Raw genomic sequence first — 22,401 nt, forward strand, 5'->3', positions numbered from 1 at the left:
CTCCAGGCATAAGAATTCTCAGTCATGTGGGGTGCCCAGCTGGCTCACTCAGTACAGCATGTGACTCTTCCTCTCGGGGGTTGATATCGAGCCCCACATTGGTGTAGAGGTTACTTAAAATCTTTTTTAAAAAGAAGAATTCTAAGTAATTTATATAGATATCTGCACCCTCCTAGTGGTGGAAGCTAACTCCCCACATCTTAAGTGTGGGCTGGGCACAGTGACTTCCTTCCAAAAGGAACAGTATGCAAAGGGGGGGGGAGGGGGGAGTCACTTTACAACAGAGAAAGGACACACACACCGTCACTCAGGTGATCAAGGCTAACAACCATAGTGACACCACTTTGATAACGTACACTTGATAGGATGTGATGAGAATGGCACTTTACTTCTGTGTTTCTCCCCAAATTCCGTAACCCCCATCTAATGATAGGAACAACATAAGACAAATGAAAGGATTTTCCCTGAAAAATCCAACCACTACTTAAAAGTGTCAAGGCCATCAAAATCAAGAAACTTATATCCAGGAGGACAAATAAATGTAATGTGGTATCCTGGATTAGATCCTGGAACAGACAACAGGGAAAATCCAAGAAAATCTGAGCAAGCTATAGTCTTAGGGCACCTGGGTGTCTCAGTTGGTTAAATGTCTGACATCAGCTCAGGTCATGATTTCACAGTTCATGAGTTTGAGCCACACATCAAGCTCACTGCTATCAGCACAGAGCTTGCTTTGAATTTCCTGTCCCTCCCACATGCATTCTCGCTTTCAATAAATAAATAAATAAATAAATAAATAAATAAATAAAATGAACAAACTTAAAAAAAGCTGAAAATAATTTTTAAAATGTGTCAATACTGGTTAATTGTGACAAAGGTACTATACTAATGGAAGATGTTAATAATGAGGGAAATTGGGTAGGATGTATATGGGAACTTCCCGTACTATCCCCACAAGAACTATTCTAAAAATCAAAAGCTTATTTTTTTTTAAAGTATAGGAAAAAAAATACAGCATACTTAAAATGATACCCTGGTGCTCCTTCACAAGAGATTTTGGTAAAATCTATACAAAAAATGAGTTACTTAAGGACTTAATTTCTGCAATAACACTTCTAAAATAAAGTTCTCTTATCAGAGCAGTTAGATGGCCACTACTGTCTACTATGTTCATCATTTCTAGGTCCTCAGATAATATTGTTTCCTTTCCCCATAGTGAGCTATTGTAACCTACCACAAAGTGATGATTTGTAAGGCTTCATCTATAAAGTCACTTTTCTATGATTGAGGTGGTTACTGAAATTCTTCCTACTTGGGATTTTCCCCCATAGACAAGGAAGACCTCCTAGTAAGTACTCTGGCCTCTGCTGGCCTGTGTTACCATTCCCTTCTCTTCCAATGACTGCCTCCCTCTCCCCTTCAAGCTCCACAATCACTGTTCGCCTCTCTGAATACACCCTGAGAAACCAAAATAATAGTTGAGCCTGGGGGTTGGCCAGTCATGGGAAGGAGGGCTGGACAGGTGCAGAAACCCAGCTGCTGGGCCTACCTCAGACTTGGCCTTTTCTTTCATTGATCTGAGTCATTTCCTCTGCCCCCTCTTTATCCAATTGAGATGAAAATTTGCCTTTCTATTTGAGTCGCAATGCTCCTTTGGTGTCTAAAGTCTACCTTTATCCTTTTGGATTCGTCACTGATTCTGAAGGGAAAGATAAAGTTAAGCCCATGGAGCCTGCCTAAGGCCTCAAACTACTCAGCATGGCGGGAGGCCACAGTAAAGCCCTTTCTCCCTCTTCTCCTCGAAGTAAGCCTGTCCATCAACAATTACCCGCCATTTGTAGAGCCAGTGGCGTGAACACCTTCCCAAACCCCCAAACTGAAAAGCAGCCCCCTGAGAAACCTAGGTATTTGCAAGCACCCGTCCAAGAGTCAAATTAATGAAATGGAAGCAGGTATCAATGAACCATATTTGAATGTATTCCTCAAGCAACACTCATTAACATGTGAAGCCCATTTATTTAAGACCAGCCATTTCTCAAACTGAGAATTCCTGTTTTATTTCACTTTGATGCAACTCTAAATTAGATTGTAAACAAGGACCTGTGAGGAAACCGAATCAAACGCAACTTTCATAATTATTAGAAGCGTTCACTCTCATTAACAAGGGGTAATTGTTTCTGTTTTGTAAATTGATCTCAGATGAAAGGAGTTAGTTAATAATTTATACTGTACTATGGAAAGGGGGCTGTGAAAAGACTCTACGGAAGGATTTGAATTAAACAGCCTTTCACCCTTTTAATATCTCACAAGAGATTCTTCTGCACTGGTTCATTTAATTTAGTGGACACCGCAGTGTGGCCCATTGATTGTGGACAAAACTTCTGAAGGGCCTGGTGTGCACCCCTGTTAAAACGTGGGAAGAGAGTAAAGTTGGATGTGAATTAATTTGATTCTGTACATAATTCTTTTTCAATGGGATTCTGTGTCCCATTGCAAAGGCATGAAAAAAGGAGACACTGAGTTTGATTGCTCAATATTCATCTACATTTTCCTCTCTATGGGCACAATATGCTTGGCTTAATTAACTTTTCTCAAAGGTGAAGCAGTGCGCACCATCTGCTGTGAGACAATCACATTTGTATGCCTCTCAGAATAATCCCTTTACTACTGAAAACAGCTATCATATAGTAGCCAAAACCAAAACTTTCAAACATTTTTGGCCTGGGAGCGAAAGACCAAATCCATTCTGGTCCAGAAGCACAGGACTGGGAGACAGCGTGGAGCACAGGCAACGGTTGTTAGTTTGTTACAGGCCAGCCCCTTGCTCACGAGTGATTTTGAGTTTGCCTTGTCTTCCCTACGCCACCAAATTAAAAATTCTACATGCTTCATTTAAAGCCCAGCTCAAGAACAACTGCACAGCGGGAGCATCCTCCTTTTCTCCTACCTCTTAATTTCAAACCTACAGAAGAATAGGAAAGTGCACCATGAAAAGAATCATCAAGTCACTCAAAATCCCAATGCAAAATATTGAGGCAAAGTTTAGCCATTTAATTTTTTAATCAAGCCTCAAGGACCACACAGTGTTATCAAGGGCCTGCTGAACTTGCTCGAAAGCTGGGTCATTATTTGATCTTTGTGGCTGGTAATCTGATTATCTCATTGTGGAGGTAAACTTCAGACCCAATCTTGTTAGCAGCTGGCGAAGTTGGATTACTACAGCTACTGAACTGGAAAATGAACTGGGCAGTCCAGCTTTAGCCTGGCTCTCTTTGAGCCCACAGTTGGCTACTTCAGGGTATATACTTGTGTGTCTGAATCAGCACTTGATTCTAGAATCTCACACTGCAGTGTAAACATATTCTCTAATGATAACATCAAGCCAGGACTCTGATACACAAGCAGGCGGTCACATATACACACCTATATTCCAGCCAGCATGCGCACACACCCACACCCACACAATCAGCTCCAAGGGATCCAACACAGGTAATGTCTGTTCAGAAAAGTAGATGGCCCAAGATATTTAATGAAGGAAATTAATGAGCAGCATTCTCGGCTTTGAGATTCACACTCAACAGAGTTGCTAAAATATGCAAATACTCACAAGAGTTGTGTGGTCCCTACTTAAGACACTCCCAGTTTTGCTTGTGGTCTCACTGAGGCATTGACTGCTTTTACAGTGAATGCCCAGCCCCGTCAAAGCCCAGAAAGTCTTGAAACATAGCTTGAAAGAGTTCAAAGGATCTAAAAGACAAAAAAGGACTAAGCTGGGATTTTTATGTACACTGAAAAGAAGAATAAAATATAAGTTCCTTAATGCAGGCTGTTATGGCAATGTTACCCATATCAAAGCGTTCTGGTGCTACGGAAGAGTGCTGAAAATTTTCTTGCACACCATATGCAAAAGAGAAATAGGAACAATTTAGGCCGGCGGTGATTTTGTGACATGAAACATTGAATGCTCTTTTTTGACACACTATTGAGTGAACAAGGAATTCAAAGAGTTTGAACTCGAACAAGTTTTCTGCCTCAATAAGCCATAATCAGCCCCAAAGAACTGAGTGCTCCTCAGAGTAGTGGCCTGCTCTCAGGCTGCCCATGGTGGGGTTTGCTGGCTATTATAACATGCATCAAAGCAAGAGCTCTTATGTTGGCTTTCCTCTTATCAATTCCGCTAAAACCTCAAGTCTTTGGTGCAATTTCTGAAACCAGAAAGCCGATCGGCGGCATTCCCAAATATCAACATCTCCCACAATCATCACAGAACCACATTAGTATACAGAGCAAGTTAGACAGGGAGGCAACTAAAAAAGAAGGTATCTTTGCTGGGTGTGTGATATCACAGACATTATTTAGTAGCACGTACAATGGTCCTTGATTTATTTCCAAAGTCTAGTGAATGAGGCAATCTTGCTCTATGATTCGAGTAGAGGCAACAAAGTGGATTTTTACAAGAGATTGCTTGCTTGGAAAAGAATAGCCTTTTTTCTTTTTTTGGTTGTTTTTTTTTTTTTTTGACTTGGAAAAGAATAGCCAGATTTAAAAATACCTCTTTGCATTTTAATTTCCTTTAAGTATTTTCAGGAAGTTGAATTCATTTTTACGGTTTCTCTACCAAAGTTGAAATTTTAATTTTAGCCAGAAAATGTGCAGAAAATCTGCACATTTACCAAAAAAAATCTGCCATTTATATAATGATTACTTTTTAGCATCTAACAAATTTCAGTAGCATGATACGGAAATGTGGAAATATATCATTAATGATAAAAGACTGTCAAAGAGGAGTGCTTAAGACCAAGATCTATTTTTCAGCATGTTCAGTGATAATGGAGTTTATCACTACCAAACTGTCATAATCACAATGTAATAAACCACGTTGATGAAACTATAGGCAAAATAACAATCTGGTCTGTTTCTCAACAAATTTGCTATGCTGTTTTACAGGACTGATTGTGCCTCTGTTTCAAAGCAGTGACCAATTTTTAGAATAATAACATCGATTTCTTAGCCTGACAACGACAGGGGCTATAGGATCTGTTTTAGCAGCGCAATATAACAACTTTGTAGCAAGGAAACTAAAGTGTAATTTTTTTAAAAAATCCTAATTTTCAATGAGAATTTCAGCCAAGATATAAATGCCCAAATCAAATCTGTAACTAGTGCTTGCTATATAGTAAGCTCTTTGCACACATTGCTAGGAGAAATGTTCTTCTCATCTTCAAACAAAAAGCAATCCTCTGTTTGGGGTTGTTCAGCAAGCCCCCAAATTACAGTGGATGGTTTTCTGAGAAAGATGGGGGAGGACGGATAAATTCTTAGGCCTAAATTTAGATCTACATTTGCAACGAACACCTTTTAATTAAGCATGACATTTGACACAATCAATTTTGAAGTTACCTACACACCTTCACACCTATGAAAATTGTTGTAAATCCTCAGTGCAACTTAACATACAGCATCTAACATGCACAGCAGTCTACCTGTGATAGACACATCCATACAAGAAGCATTTGTTTTTTAAGAACGTGGATGTGGTTTATTTTCCGAATTGTCTTTTTTTACCTTTATAAAATGATCTAAATCGTTTTATGTTAGCACATGTCAATTTTCCTAAATCCTTTTGACCATTTCTTGCACATATTTTTGTCATCCAAGGCTACAATAAAACTGATCTACCCACTAGTAGAAGAGATAAAATAAAAATAAATGTCAAAAGACATTTATGGGATTTGTCAGAAGTCATCAAATGTAATGCTCCTCCTATAAAAACACATAATTTAGTATTATAAGTTTAAGAACATAAATAGAAAAACAAGTTTTGTATTTAAATTGTCAATATCTTCATCAAGAAACATGCATTTAAAACAAAATATACAGGAATGAAAAGTTCAGCCTAGAGAATACAGTCAATAATTTTAAAAATAAAGTGAATATATAGAGGAAAACTAAGAATATAGCTACAATTTGCTATACTCTGGTGACATAACTCAAGATTCTCAAGATAAGGTATATGAAAGCAAGTCTATCAAAACCTTATATTATGAAATAGACTGAGCAAAGCAACTATGACTTAAGTGTAAAAAATGGATACAATTGGGGTGCCTGGCTGGCTCAGTGAGTAGAGCATGCAACTCAGTCTCAGGGTTGTGAGTTCAAGCCCCACGTTGAGTATAGAGATTACTTAAAAATAAAACTTTTACAATGTTTATAGCAGCACTTTCAACAATAGCCAAATTATGCAAAGAGCCTAAATGTCCATCAACTGACGAATGGATAAAGAAACTGTGGTTTATATACACAATGGAATACTACATGGCAATGAGAAAGAATGAAATATGGTCTTTTGTAGCAACGTGGATGGAACTGGAGAGTGTGATGCTAAGTGAAATAAGTCATACAGAGAAAGACAGATACCGTATGTTTTCACTCTTATGTGGATCCTGAGAAACTTAACAGAAGTCCATGGGGGGAGAGGAAGAAAAAATAAATAAAAATAAAACCTTTAAAAAAAAAAGAAAATGGATAAAGTTTTTTTTTTTTTGCATTTAAGGAAATGCACCCATTTTTAAGTCAATATAATAGTTCCCCTCCATTTCTTTGCCTGTGTACAAAGTAAAATAAATTTAATTAATAAAATTAACACAAGTAAGTGTTGCTCTTCAGGTACTCACCTTAGGAAGTCACTTTCATTCCAACAATTCTGCCATTGCTTAGAGGATATTCTTACACTACTTTTTGAGAAATGCTTTAGAGATGGCTTCCAAACACCCAAGAAAACAGAGATTACTGTTGCTTAGTAGTCAAGAAGCCAAATCTTTTATTTTAAAGAACGAAAATTGTTTTATCTACTTTGACTACCTTTCCAAATTATTCACCCAATTTGGTCGTGAATGACTCAATGGTTTCCATAACACCAAATCCTCTTGCACAGAATGACACTACCACATTCGACAATCTCATAGTAACATTCCACACTTTCTGACAGCAATTCCAGAACAAGAGCAATGAATTTGTTTGAATGATAACAAACTTCACTGGAATAAGTACAGAATTATGCAGGTTACAACTATGACAAGGGTCACATTTCCTTATGATCATCCTTCTCATGTATACGTGGGTATTTAGGAAGATAATGTTTTATCAAGCCTCAAAAAACTCAATAAATGTTTGCTATTATCATTATATTGTATACTGAAGGACTTGTAGCACTGGTGACTATCACCTCTCTACGGGATTGAAATGGCCAAATAATAATGAACAGACCTCAGTGAACTGTCCATGTAGATGAATTCAGTTTGGGGTTTTTTATGTTACAATATAAAGGAGCTAACTTTTCTCTTTGACTGGAAGACTCCCTCTGACCTGTTCACTGATTAGTCTGTTGACTGCAGGTGCAATTCCCCACAACTCTGTCATATCATTTAAAGCTTTCCTTCAGTATAAGTATCTTGTGTTTCCTTGCTACCTACAGCATGTAGTCTTTAAATCCTCTGTACTATATAGTCTGAGTCACTTGTTTGGAAATAGTGCTACCATGTTGGATTGTATTACTTTTGACAAAAGTCATTCCAAAACTAACGACTGTGGGTATAGTGTGTTTCTCAGTGAGTTAGTGAGTAGATACTGTGGTATCTACTTCATGGCTCCATGAAATCTCTTCTTCAGAGCTGATTTACCCATCTCCCAGCTACTGGGGGGATTTAAGTCTATGGTAATGATCCCAGTAAGCAATGCTAATACACTGCTAGGATAGCTCCTGAAAGCTTAGAAAATCAGTGGCTCATACCTAGTAAACTAGAAATTACAGAATTACTGTAATTTGGGAAAAGGGAATTTAAAAGATCATACAAGTTGGTATGCTAGAATGGATATACGACTTAAGAAAATCCCCCAACCAATTATGTTCATTAAAGGGACCAGAGTACATTCCATTTACCAAACTTATGGATATGGAATGTGCTAGGAAAACAGATACCAGCATTACTGAGCAGCTCAGTGGTGCACTCTGTAGGCCAAGGCTGGTGGCAGAAGATACTGCTATAGAACAGAGATTCTAGAATCCTGGAATAAAAGAAGTCAAGTTGTAACACAGAACCAACCAAAGCAAAGTGGGCCCAATTATTGTGACGAATGGTAACACAGGAGTGACAGCCAGGACACCACAACCTCCAGAGAGATACGGAGATGGTTATTGGAACACGGTGTTCACAAGGGCAAAAAAAGGTGGGCAGGCAACAAAGGATTTCCTAAATTTATACACTCAAAGATATATAATTAGGGAACCAAGAGGAGCCACCCAAGTCAAGTCACAATTTCTCACCTGACCGAGCCAGTTCTCAAATCCAGAACTCCTTTTAGACAAAAGACAGGCCAAGTCCCTAGGAGAATGAATCCTGCAACACTGCCTCAGATGTATTCAATAGTACTTCTCCAGTCTTTCCCTAAAGAAATGTATGGCTGTTTACTTGAATAACCATGCAATAGAAGAGGGGGAATATTCAGACCTTTTGAGAACTGTTGGACACAGGGTCTGAGAAGACATGGCTATCTGGGGACCCAAAGCACCATCATGGCTTTCTTTTTAGAGTGAGGCCATAAGGAAGCACTTTAATAATATGAAGTTGTAGCCAAGCTCTGGCTCATGTTGGGTCTACTCAATCCATTGATCACTACTTCAACCCAGTGGTGATCATTTCCTACTCTCCAAATATGTAATTGGACTGGACATAGTTTGTAATTGGCAGAACCCACATTTGACTCCTTGACCCATGGGGTAAGAGCTATTGTAAGGCAGAAAACCATGCAAAAGCCTTAGAAATTTCCTTCTACTCCTAGCCTACTCCTAGGACAGTAAATAAAAAATGGCATCATATTCTGATGAGAATGGCAAGGTTAATACGATGCTAAGGATTTAAAGCATGTAAGGGTGATGGTTCCTCTTGTATCTCCATTTAACTCACCAATCTGGCCCCTAGAAAAATCCAACAGATCATGGTGCATGAGAGCAGAGTACTATAAACCAAGCAGTAGCCATAATTGCAGCTGCTGTGCCAAATGTGGTATCTTTACCAGCACAGAAAAACATAGCCTCAGGCCCTTGGTATGAGGCCACTGATCCGGGGAATGTATTCCTTTCCATTCCTATAAAAAGATCAGAAGTAGTTTACATTCTCATGGGACTGACAATGTACATTTATCGTCTTCCCCTAGGACTATGTTAACTCTCCATCCCCATGTAATAATCTAGTCCAAAGGGACCTCTATTGTCTAGACCAGTAGTTCTGGACCATGGGAAATTTTGCTCCAAAGAAAACATCTGGTAATGTCACAAAAAATTTTTATGTGTCACAGCTAAGGGAGGCGAGAAGTCAGGCTACTGGCATCTTGTGGGTTGAGGCAAGGGACACTGCTAAACATCTTAAAATGCACAGGACAGCCCTCCCACAGGATACTACACAGCTGGGGAATCTGGGGCAAAGATATGCCATCTGCAGCAGAGATGCACACACCACTTCAAAAGCAACTCCTACCATTTAACAGGAATCTGATAGGGGCATCAAGTAACCATGCAGCCAAAGCTTCCCATCATGAGCTAATGACAAAAGTCACTAGGTTGAGAAGGCACAGCAACAATCCAAAATGAGATGGAAGCCATGCTTTCAGCATTGGGAATGAATACAACCAGAAATCACAAGTAGGCTGCATGAACAGGTGAGTCATGTCCTGCCTGTTGTCCACCACTATTGCACTGACATCTCCCACTCACTTTTCAACCACAGCTGTATGGAATGGGGAGGGGTTACTTAAGAGTAGCTGATGGTGGAAAAAGAATGTAGAGTTTGGTTCATAGATGGATTTTGGTACATACTCTCAGTATGTGGTAAAAGCCAAAAATAGACTTCTGTTGTACAACATCCCACTCAGGAGTGATCGTGACAGAAAGCAAGGAGGTAAAATCCTCCCAATGGACAGAGCTCCAGGTAGTGTATTTTGTCATCCATCTCCTGTGAAAAGAGTAGTAGCCCAGGGTAAGAACTATACGTAGACCTATGGGCAGCAGATAATGTCCTAGCTGTCTTTTCAGAGAGGCTTGGGGGGAATGGATTGGAGGATTAAGAACAAGGCAGTCTAAGGACAAGGCATGCTGAAGGATACATGAGAGTGAGCACAAAATGTGAAAATCTTTGTATTTCACGTTCACTATCACCAGAAGGGATTCACCATGGAAGAGTTACTAAATAACCAGAGACAGTAGGACTTAGCCAGTTGATGTCCTGAAACCCCTGTCATTTCGTGTAACAGTGCTAGCATAGTTAATTAATGAAGTAAACAGGGCAGCAGGGATGCAGGATATGGATGGGCCTAATAGTATGGGCTTCCACTTACCATGGTTGATCTAGTTACCACCCCTGCTCAATGTTCAACCTGGCAGCAACTGAGATCCATGCTAAGTCCCTAACATGGCACCATTCCTTGAGCCCAAATAGCCCCTTTGTGACAAGATAGATAGCTGCGAAGTCTTGCATCCTTGAAGGAGTAGAGATTCACCTTATATGGGATCATCCCTGGGAACAACACGGAATCATGGCCTAAGCCAGTACTAATATCCAAGGACTCAGACGGCGCTTAATTCACCAACATGAGATCCCACAAAATACTCCATCAAACCAAGGTACCTGCTTTATAGCAAAGGTGTAGCTGTAGACACATAACCATGGCATCCACATACCACACCATCCAGAGCCTCTGACCGTATAGGCAGTGGAATGGCCTCTTAAAGATGCAACTAACTGAAGGGATTCCTCTTCCATCTATTATGTAGAAAGCTGGAAAGAGCATCACTACTACCTGAACAACAACAAATCCAGATAAAGCACAAAATCTTAATTTTTCTTGAATCCACCAGAGCTAAAAGTCACATGGCAGCCAAGAAGCCAGAAATATAAAGAAAAGCCTTTCTAAGGTGACAAACACACAAACGCTGGCTCACTTGTGGTAGAGCAAAGGAGAATAGACTCGAGGTACCAAGAAAGGATCTAAGAATTATTCAACTAAAATTTTTAACAAATTGTTAGACTGAGTGTACTGTAGTATCAGAGTGTAGTGTTACTGATGTCTGCAGAAATAAAGAGAGCTCACGTGGCCCTTCTCCTCTGACCTACCGTTGTACATAAAATAGATTCAGGGCAGACCGTCAGAGAAAGTTTCCTATGGTGGTGCAGGATGAGAGGACAGGAAGAGCTGCCACAGCAATAAAAGCCTGAAGCCCTGCCCCACCCTGCTTCTCTATGGACAAAGCTTTAATCTGCTGGGAAAAGCAGCCTCCAAGACTCAAGGGTACAAGGCCTGCCTAAGACTAAGGCTGGGGCACCTGGGTGGCTCAGTTGGTTGAAGGTCCAACTTCAGCTCAGGTCATGATCTTGCAATTTGAGAGGTCAAGTCCTGTTATCAGGCTCTGTGCTGTCAGCTGAGAGCCTGCTTCAGATCCTCGGTCTCCTTCTCTCTGCCTCTCTATGCTTGTGCATGCGCTTTCTCTCTCTCAAAAATAAATTAACATCTTTTTTTTTTTTTAAAGGACTAAGGCCAAGTCAGTATATTAGAGAACTTTCCCAACTCCCACCACCAAGCTACCAAGTCTCACTTGTAACTTCAATACCACTGACTTCGACAGTAATTATACAAAAAACAGAAACTCAGTAAAGATAAAAGAGATATGAGCAATACTATTAACCAGCTTGACATAACTGACACCCAACACCACCAGAATACACATTCTCTGATGTGCTCGTGGGTCATTCACCAAACAATATTCCAGGATATAAATCATGCCCTCCTCCAAAGTTGAAATAATTGGAATGACATTAACTACGTTCTCTGGCAATGGCAGAATTAAACTAGAAATCAAAACCAGAAATATACCTAAAAAAAATTATAACAAATATTTAGAAATTAAACAGAGCAAGAACAAGGCATAAAGAGAAAGGTATAGTATTAAATTCTTTCATTAGAGAAAAAGGGGGTCTCAAATCAATGATCTAAGCTTTCATTATAAGAAACAAAAAGAAGTGCAAATTAAACCCAAGGCGAGCAGGAGAAAAGCAATAATAGGGACAAGAGGAGAAATCAATAAATTCAAAAATAGAAATAAAATCAGTGAAACAAAAAGTTATTTCCTTGAAAAGATAGATAAAATTGGTAAAACTCCAGCCAGACTGATTCAGAAAAAAGGAGAGAAGACGCAAATTACCAACATCAGAAACAAAAGAGGAGATATCACCACAGATCATACAGTCATAGGTAAGTGAATATTACAATCTTAGGGCCATTTATTTGACAAAATAGATGAAATGGACAAAACCTTTACAAGACACAAACTACCAAAGCTTACTCAAGAGGAAGGTAATTTGACTTTTGCCGTATCTACTAAAGAAAATAAATTTGTAGTTAAAACTTCCTACTAAGAAATCCACAGGCCCAGATAGCTTTACTAGCAAAATTACTCAAACTTTTAACAGTATGTCAATTCCACATACCCTCTGCTTAAAAAATAGAAATGAGCACTTCCTGTCTCATTTTATAAGCTACCCATAACCCTGACAACGAAGGGTTACAACATTACAATACAACATTACATTACAACAAACCATTATCTTTCATGAATATAGATACAAAGATCTTCACTAAACATCAGCTAATTAAATCCAGCGTACATTTGTAAAAATTATATAGCATAACCAAATAGAGTTTATCCCAGGAATGCAAGACTAAACATTTGAAAACATCAAACAATGTAATTCATCATATCAAAAGACTGAGGAAAAAATTGTTATGATCGTCTTAATAGCAGCAGGAAAACAAATCCGATAAAAATCAACATCCATTCACCATAAAACCCCTCGGCAAACCAGAAACATAAGAGAGATGCCTCACTCCATAAAGGGCTTCTACAAAACACCTGTGGCTTACGTCATCCACAATGTTAAAGACTAAATGTTTTCAGCAGTGCACCTGGAGGTCCCATGGATCTGTCTCTTGCTTCCACAGTGCTTGGGCACAGCAGTCCCGGGGACCCCGTCTTCCAGCCTCCCACCACCCCACAACCCCCTCTCCAGTCCCAACCTTGGGAACCATCGTGGCCCCCTGTGCCTCCCGGACCGGAAGACCCCGTGTTTTGCGCTCGGCTCCTCACAGCGAATCAAGCACGAGCCCCGGGGCCGGTCGGAAAGCCTCCCCTCGAGGGGCCGCCGCCCAGCCGCCCAGCCGCCCACCGCCTGGTCAACACGCAGCCGCGGGCTCGCGCACCCACCTCTCTCCCGCTTCTCTTTCCGCCGCCAGGAGGTGGCTCCGGAGCGCGGCCCGCTTCTCGAGAGCCGGTGGAGGTGAAGCCAGAAGGCCTCTCCTGAACAGGCAGAGCCACGGCGGCGGCCGGCCTCCTCCGGGACGAGCAGAGGCACAAGCCGTCCCAAGAAGAGCGGGGGGAAAGCCCTGGACGCCACGCGAGGCGCCAGGAGCCTAGAACGGACCCTGAACCCGGCCCTTTATCTGCGCGCCCGGTTCCAACCGCGCAGGCGCCCATCTCCGGGGCCTCCTGCAGAACCGCCGGGGGGTCAGCAGGTGAAGCTCATCCAGAAGATGGAGACCACCTGACTCTCCTGGGAGGCCGGCGGCCCCGGGCCGGGCTGGGCGGGCACAGCTGCCAAACGCCCAGCCTCCGGCACCACGAGGAGCCTCCGGAGCCCGGCAGGCTTTGAGGGGCCCCTCTGGCACCCCGGCCCTGGTGTCAGGGCCTCTGGCTGAGGCTCGCCCTGCGGCCCCTAGGCAGGTTTTTGACCACCGCGGAGCCCTTGCCCAGGCCTGGGCCAGGTGGAAACAGTAAAGTTTTTGTACCCCCTCCCAAGTAAAGAAGAAAAAGGACAAGAAAGATTAAATGTTTCCCCCCTAAAATCAGCTACAAGGCAGAGATGTGTCTGCTCTTACCATTTGTGGTTGACATTGAAATGTAGAACATAGCCAGTTAGAGAAAGCAAGAAAAAGAAATAAAAGCCATACCACTTAGAAAGGAAGAAATAAAATCACACACACTCTCTCTGCAGATAAACGCTAATTTAAGGAGAAAATCTTAAAGAATCTTCAAAAAAGCAAATAAGACTAATAGGTCAGTTTAATAGGTCAGTTTAGCAAGATCACAATATATACAAACAACGAGCGACTGAGAATTGAATTTTTAAAAAGTACCATTTACATTGTCAGCAAAAACATTAAATACTTGGGTATAAATTTGACGAACTATGTACAGACGTTGAAAAGTACAAGACCTAAATGAATAGATACACATATTTAATGATTAGAATATTCAATATTCTTAAATTTTTTTTCAACGTTTATTTTATTTATTTTTTTTTTTTGAAAGAGAGAGTGGCAGAGCGTGAGCAGAGGAAGGGCAGAAAGAGAGGGAGACACAGAATCTGAAGCAGGCTCCAGGCTCTGAGTTGTCAGCACAGAACTTGACACGGGGCTGGAACTCACAGCCTTGAGATCACAACCTGAGCTAAAGTCAGACTGTTAACCGGCTGAGCCACACAGATGCCCGGAAGATAAAATATTCTTAATATGTCATTTCCTACCAAATAGATTTATAGATTCAACACAGTTCAAATCAAGATCCCAGCAGGTTGTAGAAATCTTTAAGCTGATTCTAAAATATATATGAGGGGGTGTCTGGGGGCTCAGTCGGTTAAGCATCCAACTTTTGATTTCAGCTCAGGTCATGATCTCACAGTTTCTGAGTTGGAGCCCCTTGTGAGGCTCTGCACTGACAGCGAGGAGCCTGCTCGGGATTCCCTCTCCCTCTCTGCCCCTCCCCTACGTGTGCATGTGTACATGTGCTCTCACTCTTTCTCAAAAACAAATAAACATTAAAAGAAAAGCTTAAATAAAATATATATTAAGAAATATAGAAGTCCAGCCCCCCTCTCTCAATTTCGGACAGCTGTGAAGGACCATCTGGTTTCAGAGCTCCTGGTAAAGTGAGCTGAGGCCTCAATGGCGGGTGTACTGTGCAGCAGTTTGTCCTTTGGCCCAAGCCCACTTCCCTCACTTCCTTATGGGCGTGTCTACTGAGACCACGCCCCTGTAGACCTTCTATGCACAAACAAGTCTCCACCTCCCAGTCAGTATCCAGGGAACCTAATCTAATTCAATAGGTTTGAATGAGTTTCTTTTTTTTTTTTTTTAATTTTTTTTTTAACGTTTATTTATTTTTGAGACAGAGAGAGACAGAGCATGAACGGGGGAGGGGCAGAGAGAGAGGGAGACACAGAATCGGAAGCAGGCTCCAGGCTCTGAGCCGTCAGCCCAGAGCCTGACGCGGGGCTCGAACTCCCGGACCGCCAGATCGTGACCTGAGCCGAAGTCGGACGTGTAACCGACTAAGCCACCCAGGCGCCCCTGAATGAGTTTCTATAAATGAAAATGTTGAACACGTAAGGGATGATTTGCTGTGTTTAAAAAAAGAAAAAATCAGCCCAATGTGACATAGAAAATGTGTCAAGTCAATTTAGGAATATTATCTATGATTTTAGTCATTATTCCTAAAGAAGCCTATAAAAAAATGTATGTATGCACTATACGATTACATTTATATAATTTAGAAATGACAAAATTATAGAAATGGAGAGCAGTTGAGTGGTCGCCAGGAATTAAAGAAAGGGTGTCAGAGGTAGGGAAGTAGATGATGTCATAAAAGGGCAACATGAAGGATCCTTATGGTGATGGAAATGTTTGGTATCTTGACTGTATCAATGTCAATATCTTGGTTGTGATATTGTAATTGACAGTTTTGCAAGATGTTACTATTGAGGGGAACTGGTTAAAGGGAACATGGGATCTCTTTGTATTATTTCTCACAGCTGTGTGTGAATCTACAATTATGTCAAAACTAAAAGTTTAATTAAGAAAAAATAAATACAGGGGCGCCTGGGTGGCTCAGTAGGCTGAGCGTCAGACTTCAGCTCAGACCATGATCTCGTGGTTCGTGAATTCGAGCCCTGCATCAGGCTCTGTGCTGACAGCCCAGAGCCTGGAGCCTGCTTCGTTTTCTGTGTCTCCCTTTCTCTCTGCCCTTCCCCTGCTCACACTCTGTCTCTCCCTCTGTCTCAAAAATAAATAAACATTTTAAAAATTTTTTTAAAAAAGGAAAAGACAAATACATATGTGTCTATGGAAAACATTAATGGACAGCTTTTAAAAAACTGAGCTTGAGTGAGGTTATTCCAGCATAATTCCAAGACAGGATAGAGTAAAAGATAATATGAACCTTTTGCAAATTATAATTTACTAGTTTAATTACTTTCATTTGGAGGCTCACGGAATCTTCCTTTACTCACAGAAGTGGTATGATCCAAACACAGATTTTAAGAGGGCTTTATAAATCTAAGTAGGAATAAACCAGGGTCATCTTATGTACGCACTTTGAATTTTTTATGTCTTTGAAAAAATCTATAACCAATATATATTTATAACCACCTTATAAATGTTAATTTTTAAAACCAAGTTTCTGAGATTTGTGCCTGCTTCTGAAAAGACCTCTAAACTAACAGAAATGGAATTAAAGCAGACACTGACCAAGTTCCATACTCAATCCTTGACTTCTGAGAGTAAGCATATCACCATTTTAAAAGATGGTTATCAAGGGTGGTGGGGAGAAAGAGAGACAGACAGAGATATCTAATTGAAAGGAATTTAAATTCTACTCATTTCAAAATTTCCTGTACATTAACAGATAAAAGGACCATTTACTGTTGATTGTTAGATAACATTCCTTATACGGGTTTGTTGTTTTTTTTGTTTGTTTGTTTGTTTTTTGGTGTTTTGGTTTGGTTTTGTTTAGAGAGAGAACATGCAGAGCCCAGTGTGGGGCTTGATCTTACCACCAACCGTAAGACCATGACCTGAGCCAAAATCGAGAGTCGGACCCTCAACTGACTGAGCCACCTGGGCGCCTCATTATGTTTTAAAGTTATAGGTAATTTTTGCCACTAATTTGTATTACAAGAATTTTAAAATAATTGTTTCAACCAATATCAAAAAGTATTAACTTTTTAAATGATAAAATTTAACAGCTAATATAGGATACATCCATACAATAGAATACTCTGCAGCAGTTAGAAATAACTTCACCTTTCTGTGAATAATTGAAAGGATCTCTGAGATATCTTAAGTGAAAATAGCTAGGCCAAGAAAAGAATAATGTAAGTGGTAAATGTAAAAATTAAAAATAAAATAATACATATACATAGAGCATAACTGTGGGAAAATATACAAGAAACCAATAAACAGCAGATACCTCCTAAACAGGAGCAGAGGTGGGAGGTAGATGTGTTTTTTACTGCATACCTTCTTGGATCTTCAAATTTTGTAGCAGGTACACATATTACTTTGAATAAGAGTTTTAACAATATTTATCATTAAAATAAAGTTTTTTAAAATATTTAACATGTGAATAAATGTAAATAAATTATCGATTTAAAATTAGTACCATCGGAATCATATAAATAAGCATGGATTTTGAAGTAGAATTCCTAGTAGCTATAATCTGCCATTTACTGGATATTGTGGCCTTGGGCAAGTTATTTAATTGTTTTATCCTCAAACTTTTGTAAAGTGGGTATTCTAATGTGCATCATTAAGGTTTATTCAGTGGATTAAATGTAATCCATAAAAATAGCCCTACAGAAGGCACACAACTGGGGCACCTGGGTGGCTCAGTTGGCAAGCGACCGACTCTTGGTTTCAGCTCAGGTCATGATCTCTTGGTCGAGTCCTGTGTCAGGCTCTATGCTGAGCAGGGATCCTGCTTGAGATTCTCTCTCTCTCTCTCTCTCTTTCTCTCTCTCTCTCTCTCTCTCCCCACCCCCCCACCCCGGCCCCTCTCCCCTGCTCACACTCTGTCTCTCTAAAATAAAAAAAATTTTTTTTTTAATTTTTTAAAGGCACAGTAGCAGCTACTTCCCTCTCTCATTATCCTACTCAAAATCCCTACTCTCATTATCTACACTGTTGTGGCCCTGGGATGCTGAAAAACTAGAAAAATTTCTCGGCAGTTATAGTCTTATATGTGATAATGTTTCTGGAGGTCAATAGAACATGAGAACCCCAGTGGCATTCCCTATTCTTTTTCTACATCCTCCACGCGGTCAAGGCCAGCAGTGAAGCACCTCAACCTCAAAGCTTCATTAAAATTCTAGAGTAGATACTTAATGATATTGTCTTAGTTTGGGTTCCATCAAAAACAGTCTGAGACAAGACCATAGGTACAAATGATTTCTTGGAAGGTGATTCCAAGGTGAGGGAACCAGGAGTGGAAGAGAAGAAAGAAGGAAAACACAAAATAAGGCTGTATTACCAGCCTCCCTACTATAAGCAACAAAGATTCGATCAAGTCAGGACCACGTGAGAAACACACAATGATCACCCCGCCCCAAATTGTCTACCCAAAAGACAGGAGGCTGGAGCCTTTATCCACTGTGTTTCATCCCCCACTGGTTGAGGGTTGAGCTTGGGGGCCTTAACATCCCCACACTTTGGGGCCTGCATGGGGAATTGAACAGACTCTTGCGGCATCAAAGAAAGCCCTAGGGAAGAGAACGGAAAGAAACACAGTGCACACATGGAGCATGGTATCGTCAGCACAAGGTGAGTATGAACTTGAATGGAACTGTCCACTGGAGTTGCAGCTGTAAACAGAAGTGGGCTGAGGAGATATGACATAGGGTGCCAGAGGCATTTGCTACATACGTCATCCAGAAAAATTTTGGCCAAGTTACAGCTGCTAAAAGAACAAACATGCCACAATTGTCATAATTTTCTTTCTCGTCTTCCTTCTTGAGTATGGCAGTAACAATTACATGTTTAAAGCTTGTGGCAAAGCTTCAGTGATCCAAATGCTGGGAACGTACTTGTGCATATTTCTTTGACAGGCCAGAGCTGCTGAGCCGCCATGACATTGACTTCTGTATGTTTACTACTTTCAACAGCTCTTACGCTATGCTCACTTTTCTAAAAAAATGGACTGAATATTCTTATTTCAGATGGCTGATAAATGACATGTTTACCTCTTCTCCCTCCCCAAAATGCAAAAATTACAGAATAAATACATTTTTAAAAAATCCACTGCAGTGCCAGAAGCAGAGGAGAGGTGCCACCTACAAATCAAAACAAGGAGAAATTTCTGGAGACGGGAAAGTCAACAAGAAAAAGGCTGACAGAGACAACAGCATTTGGCTTCTTCTCTGCTCTTTGACCTTATTTTCCCTGCCACAGGAACAGCTGCGAACACAGTCACCTCCGTTTCAAAAACGAAAATAAACAGAGACCATATCTGAACAAGGAGAAAATGCATCTGAAAGAATAAAAAGGTAAACCAAAGGAAATGCTGAAAGATTTTAGAAATGAAGGAAGCTGTGCTACCAGACACTAAAATGAACAATAAGAGTGTGGCACATAACTAAGTGCTCTTGAACTTCCAGCAATGCACCCAAGCATATACATAGATGGCTGTTCACATCAGTGCGGAAAGAGTAATGATTCAATAAATGGTGCTGGGGTCACTGGTTAGCTACGTAAGAGGGGGGAAAGTTGATCCTTACATTGTTATTCACAAAAATAAATCATTTTCTTGTAGACTGGGAATCAAAATTTTTAAACAAAATCATGTAAATTTTAAATGTGTACAGTCTAGCAGTGATGGGAGAAGAGGGAACTTTCTGGCATAAAAGCAAGACATGATCATCAAAACACCAATGATATGCCATTTTTACCAAGGAAATATGGCCCTCAGTCATTGCAATAAAAAGAAAAAATTGATGCAAACTCTCTGGGTGGCATTTTGATGGTAGGTATCAAAAGTGTTAAAAATACATATGCCTTTTAATCAAGAGAAATAATTAAGAATGTGAGAATATAATTGGCTGTAAGAATATTCATCATCACAATACTCTCAGGGAAAGACTGACAACTATCTAAGGTGCACTAGTGGTGAATTAGTGAAACAACAGGATCACAACAACAGGATCAAAATAAAGACATGTTGGTAAAAGAAACAGAAACAGATTTTGAAAGAATATATACTATCTTTCATAATGTGGACCATCTGCTCTGTTCACAAGTATATGCCAAGTGTCTAGTACACGGTAGGTTCTCATTAAATATGTCAAGTGCATGACTGGTGAAATGTAATTATATACATTATAAACACAACTAGCCATACAGAAACATTAATTACAAAGACTGTACAATACAGTACAGTTGTTTAATGTACAATTGTACATTAAACAATATGTTTAATGTTAAACACACTTAAGATAAATCTTAATAATAAATGAAAATATCTATGTCATACAGTTAAACAAAAGGCAGAAGACAAATTATAAACATAGTGAAAATGGTTAGAAAAACAGACTGGAGTGCCTGGGTGGCTCAGTCAGTTGAGTGTCCAACTTTGGCTCAGGTCATAATCTCATGGTTCGCGAGTTCGAGCCCCACCTTGGGCTCTGGGTTGACAGCTCAGAGCCTGGAGCCTGCTTCTGATTTTGTGTCTCCCTCTCTCTCTGCCCTTCCCGCACTTGTGCCCTATCTCTCAAAAGTAAATAAACACTAGGGGCGCCTGGGTGGCTCAGTCGGTTAAGCGGCTGGCTTCGGCTCAGGTCATGATCTCGCGGTCGGTGAGTTCGAGCCCTGCGTCGGGCTCTGTGCTGACAGCTCAGAGCCTGGAGCCTGTTTCAGATTCTGTGTCTCCCTCTCTCTGACCCTCCCCCGTTCATGCTCTGTCTCCCTCTGTCTCCAAAATAAATAAACGTTAAAAAAAAATTAAAAAAAAAAAAGTAAATAAACATTACAAAAAAAGAAAAAGAAAAACAGACCAGAGACTGATTTCTGTGAATAGAATTATCATTGATTTTATTTTTCTTCTTTCTCCCTTTCTACATTTACCAAATTTGTTGCCAATGAACATTTTGTAATGGGAAAGAAAATCTTTTAAATAAGTTGCATGTTCTAGAATACTAATTTAAAATTATATTTTAGAAGAATACTCGAGCTGAGAAAGTATTCACAGTATACTATTAAATTAAAACAATACACTGGAAATACTACAGTCAGTGTGATTCCAATTATATGTATATACATATACATGTACAGAGGAAAGGAACAATAATTAAAATCCTAAAGGCTTGATTTCTGGGGAATAAAATTTTTTTCACTTCTTCCTTGTAATCTTCTGGATTTTCCAAATTTTCTACAAAAAGAAAACCTCTCTTTTGTAATCAGGAGGATGGGCAGCAGGAAGGAGAGGAAGAGGTGTTTTTGCTTTTCAGAAATGAAAAATATATGGATGGGTTGAAGGTCAAGCCATCAATCCTTAACAGATTCTTTTAGCTTTGTGGGAATCCATTCTCAATGATAAACTTATTTTTCCCTCAAGTACATATTTTCTACAACTGTTCATGCTTATGCCTCTGAACACTATTAAAATATTAATGTATTCTTCTCATGTTGTCCTCTCATGTTGCCCACTTTCTATCTGAGCAATAAATCTATACTTTTCTAACCTCTGAAAGAGCATGGAAACTTGCCTAAGGTGACACAATTACTTACTGGTGGCAATAGGCCTAGACCACAGTAGTCCTGGCTCCTAGTCCAAGATTGTCCTCTTGGGAAACAAGTCTCTAAAATTCATTCAACAATTTTGAAATATTTGTCCTTGACATACTCTTCTTCAAGTAGCAACAAGGAAAGTTTGACCACTTCGATTATGGACCCAATTCCAAACAGCCTCCAAAGACTCCTGTCTTTTGGAGGAAGAAGACACACTAAGATCATTAAACACCAGTGTGCCCACAATACTAGGTACCTAAGGAATGTTTAATCACTACTTTTTATTTGGTTGTTGTCCTGCTTCATCAGTGGGTAGAAAGCCTACAAGATGAATTGCGGAACCAGGAAAGTCTAGCTTAGGCCACCACCTACAGTCTCCTTATCCATGTTGAAAGTCCCCTGGAATTCTGTAAAGCTTCCACAAGCACCAGGACACCGACACACTTAGGGAGAAACAGCAACCATTCACACATATGTAAGAAATACACACACTTCACACACATAGCGTTATGTCAACACCCCTCCCCACGAAAAACAAAAAACAAAACAAAACAGATTTCAACAATCTGTCAAATCCATAAATGGCATGCCATCTAATAACTTGTAATAGGTTGTAAAACACATCAGTCTTTCAAATGGTAAATTTCCATCAACTATTAATGAAATAGCATCACTCTCTTTTTAAAAATTCCTCAAGTCTAGCATTTGAAATCTCAGCCAACTCAGAACCCTTTAAACATCAAATCC

The sequence above is a fragment of the Panthera tigris genome, chromosome C1, assembly GCF_018350195.1.
Source record: "Panthera tigris isolate Pti1 chromosome C1, P.tigris_Pti1_mat1.1, whole genome shotgun sequence".
NCBI classification, from domain to species: domain Eukaryota; kingdom Metazoa; phylum Chordata; class Mammalia; order Carnivora; family Felidae; genus Panthera; species Panthera tigris.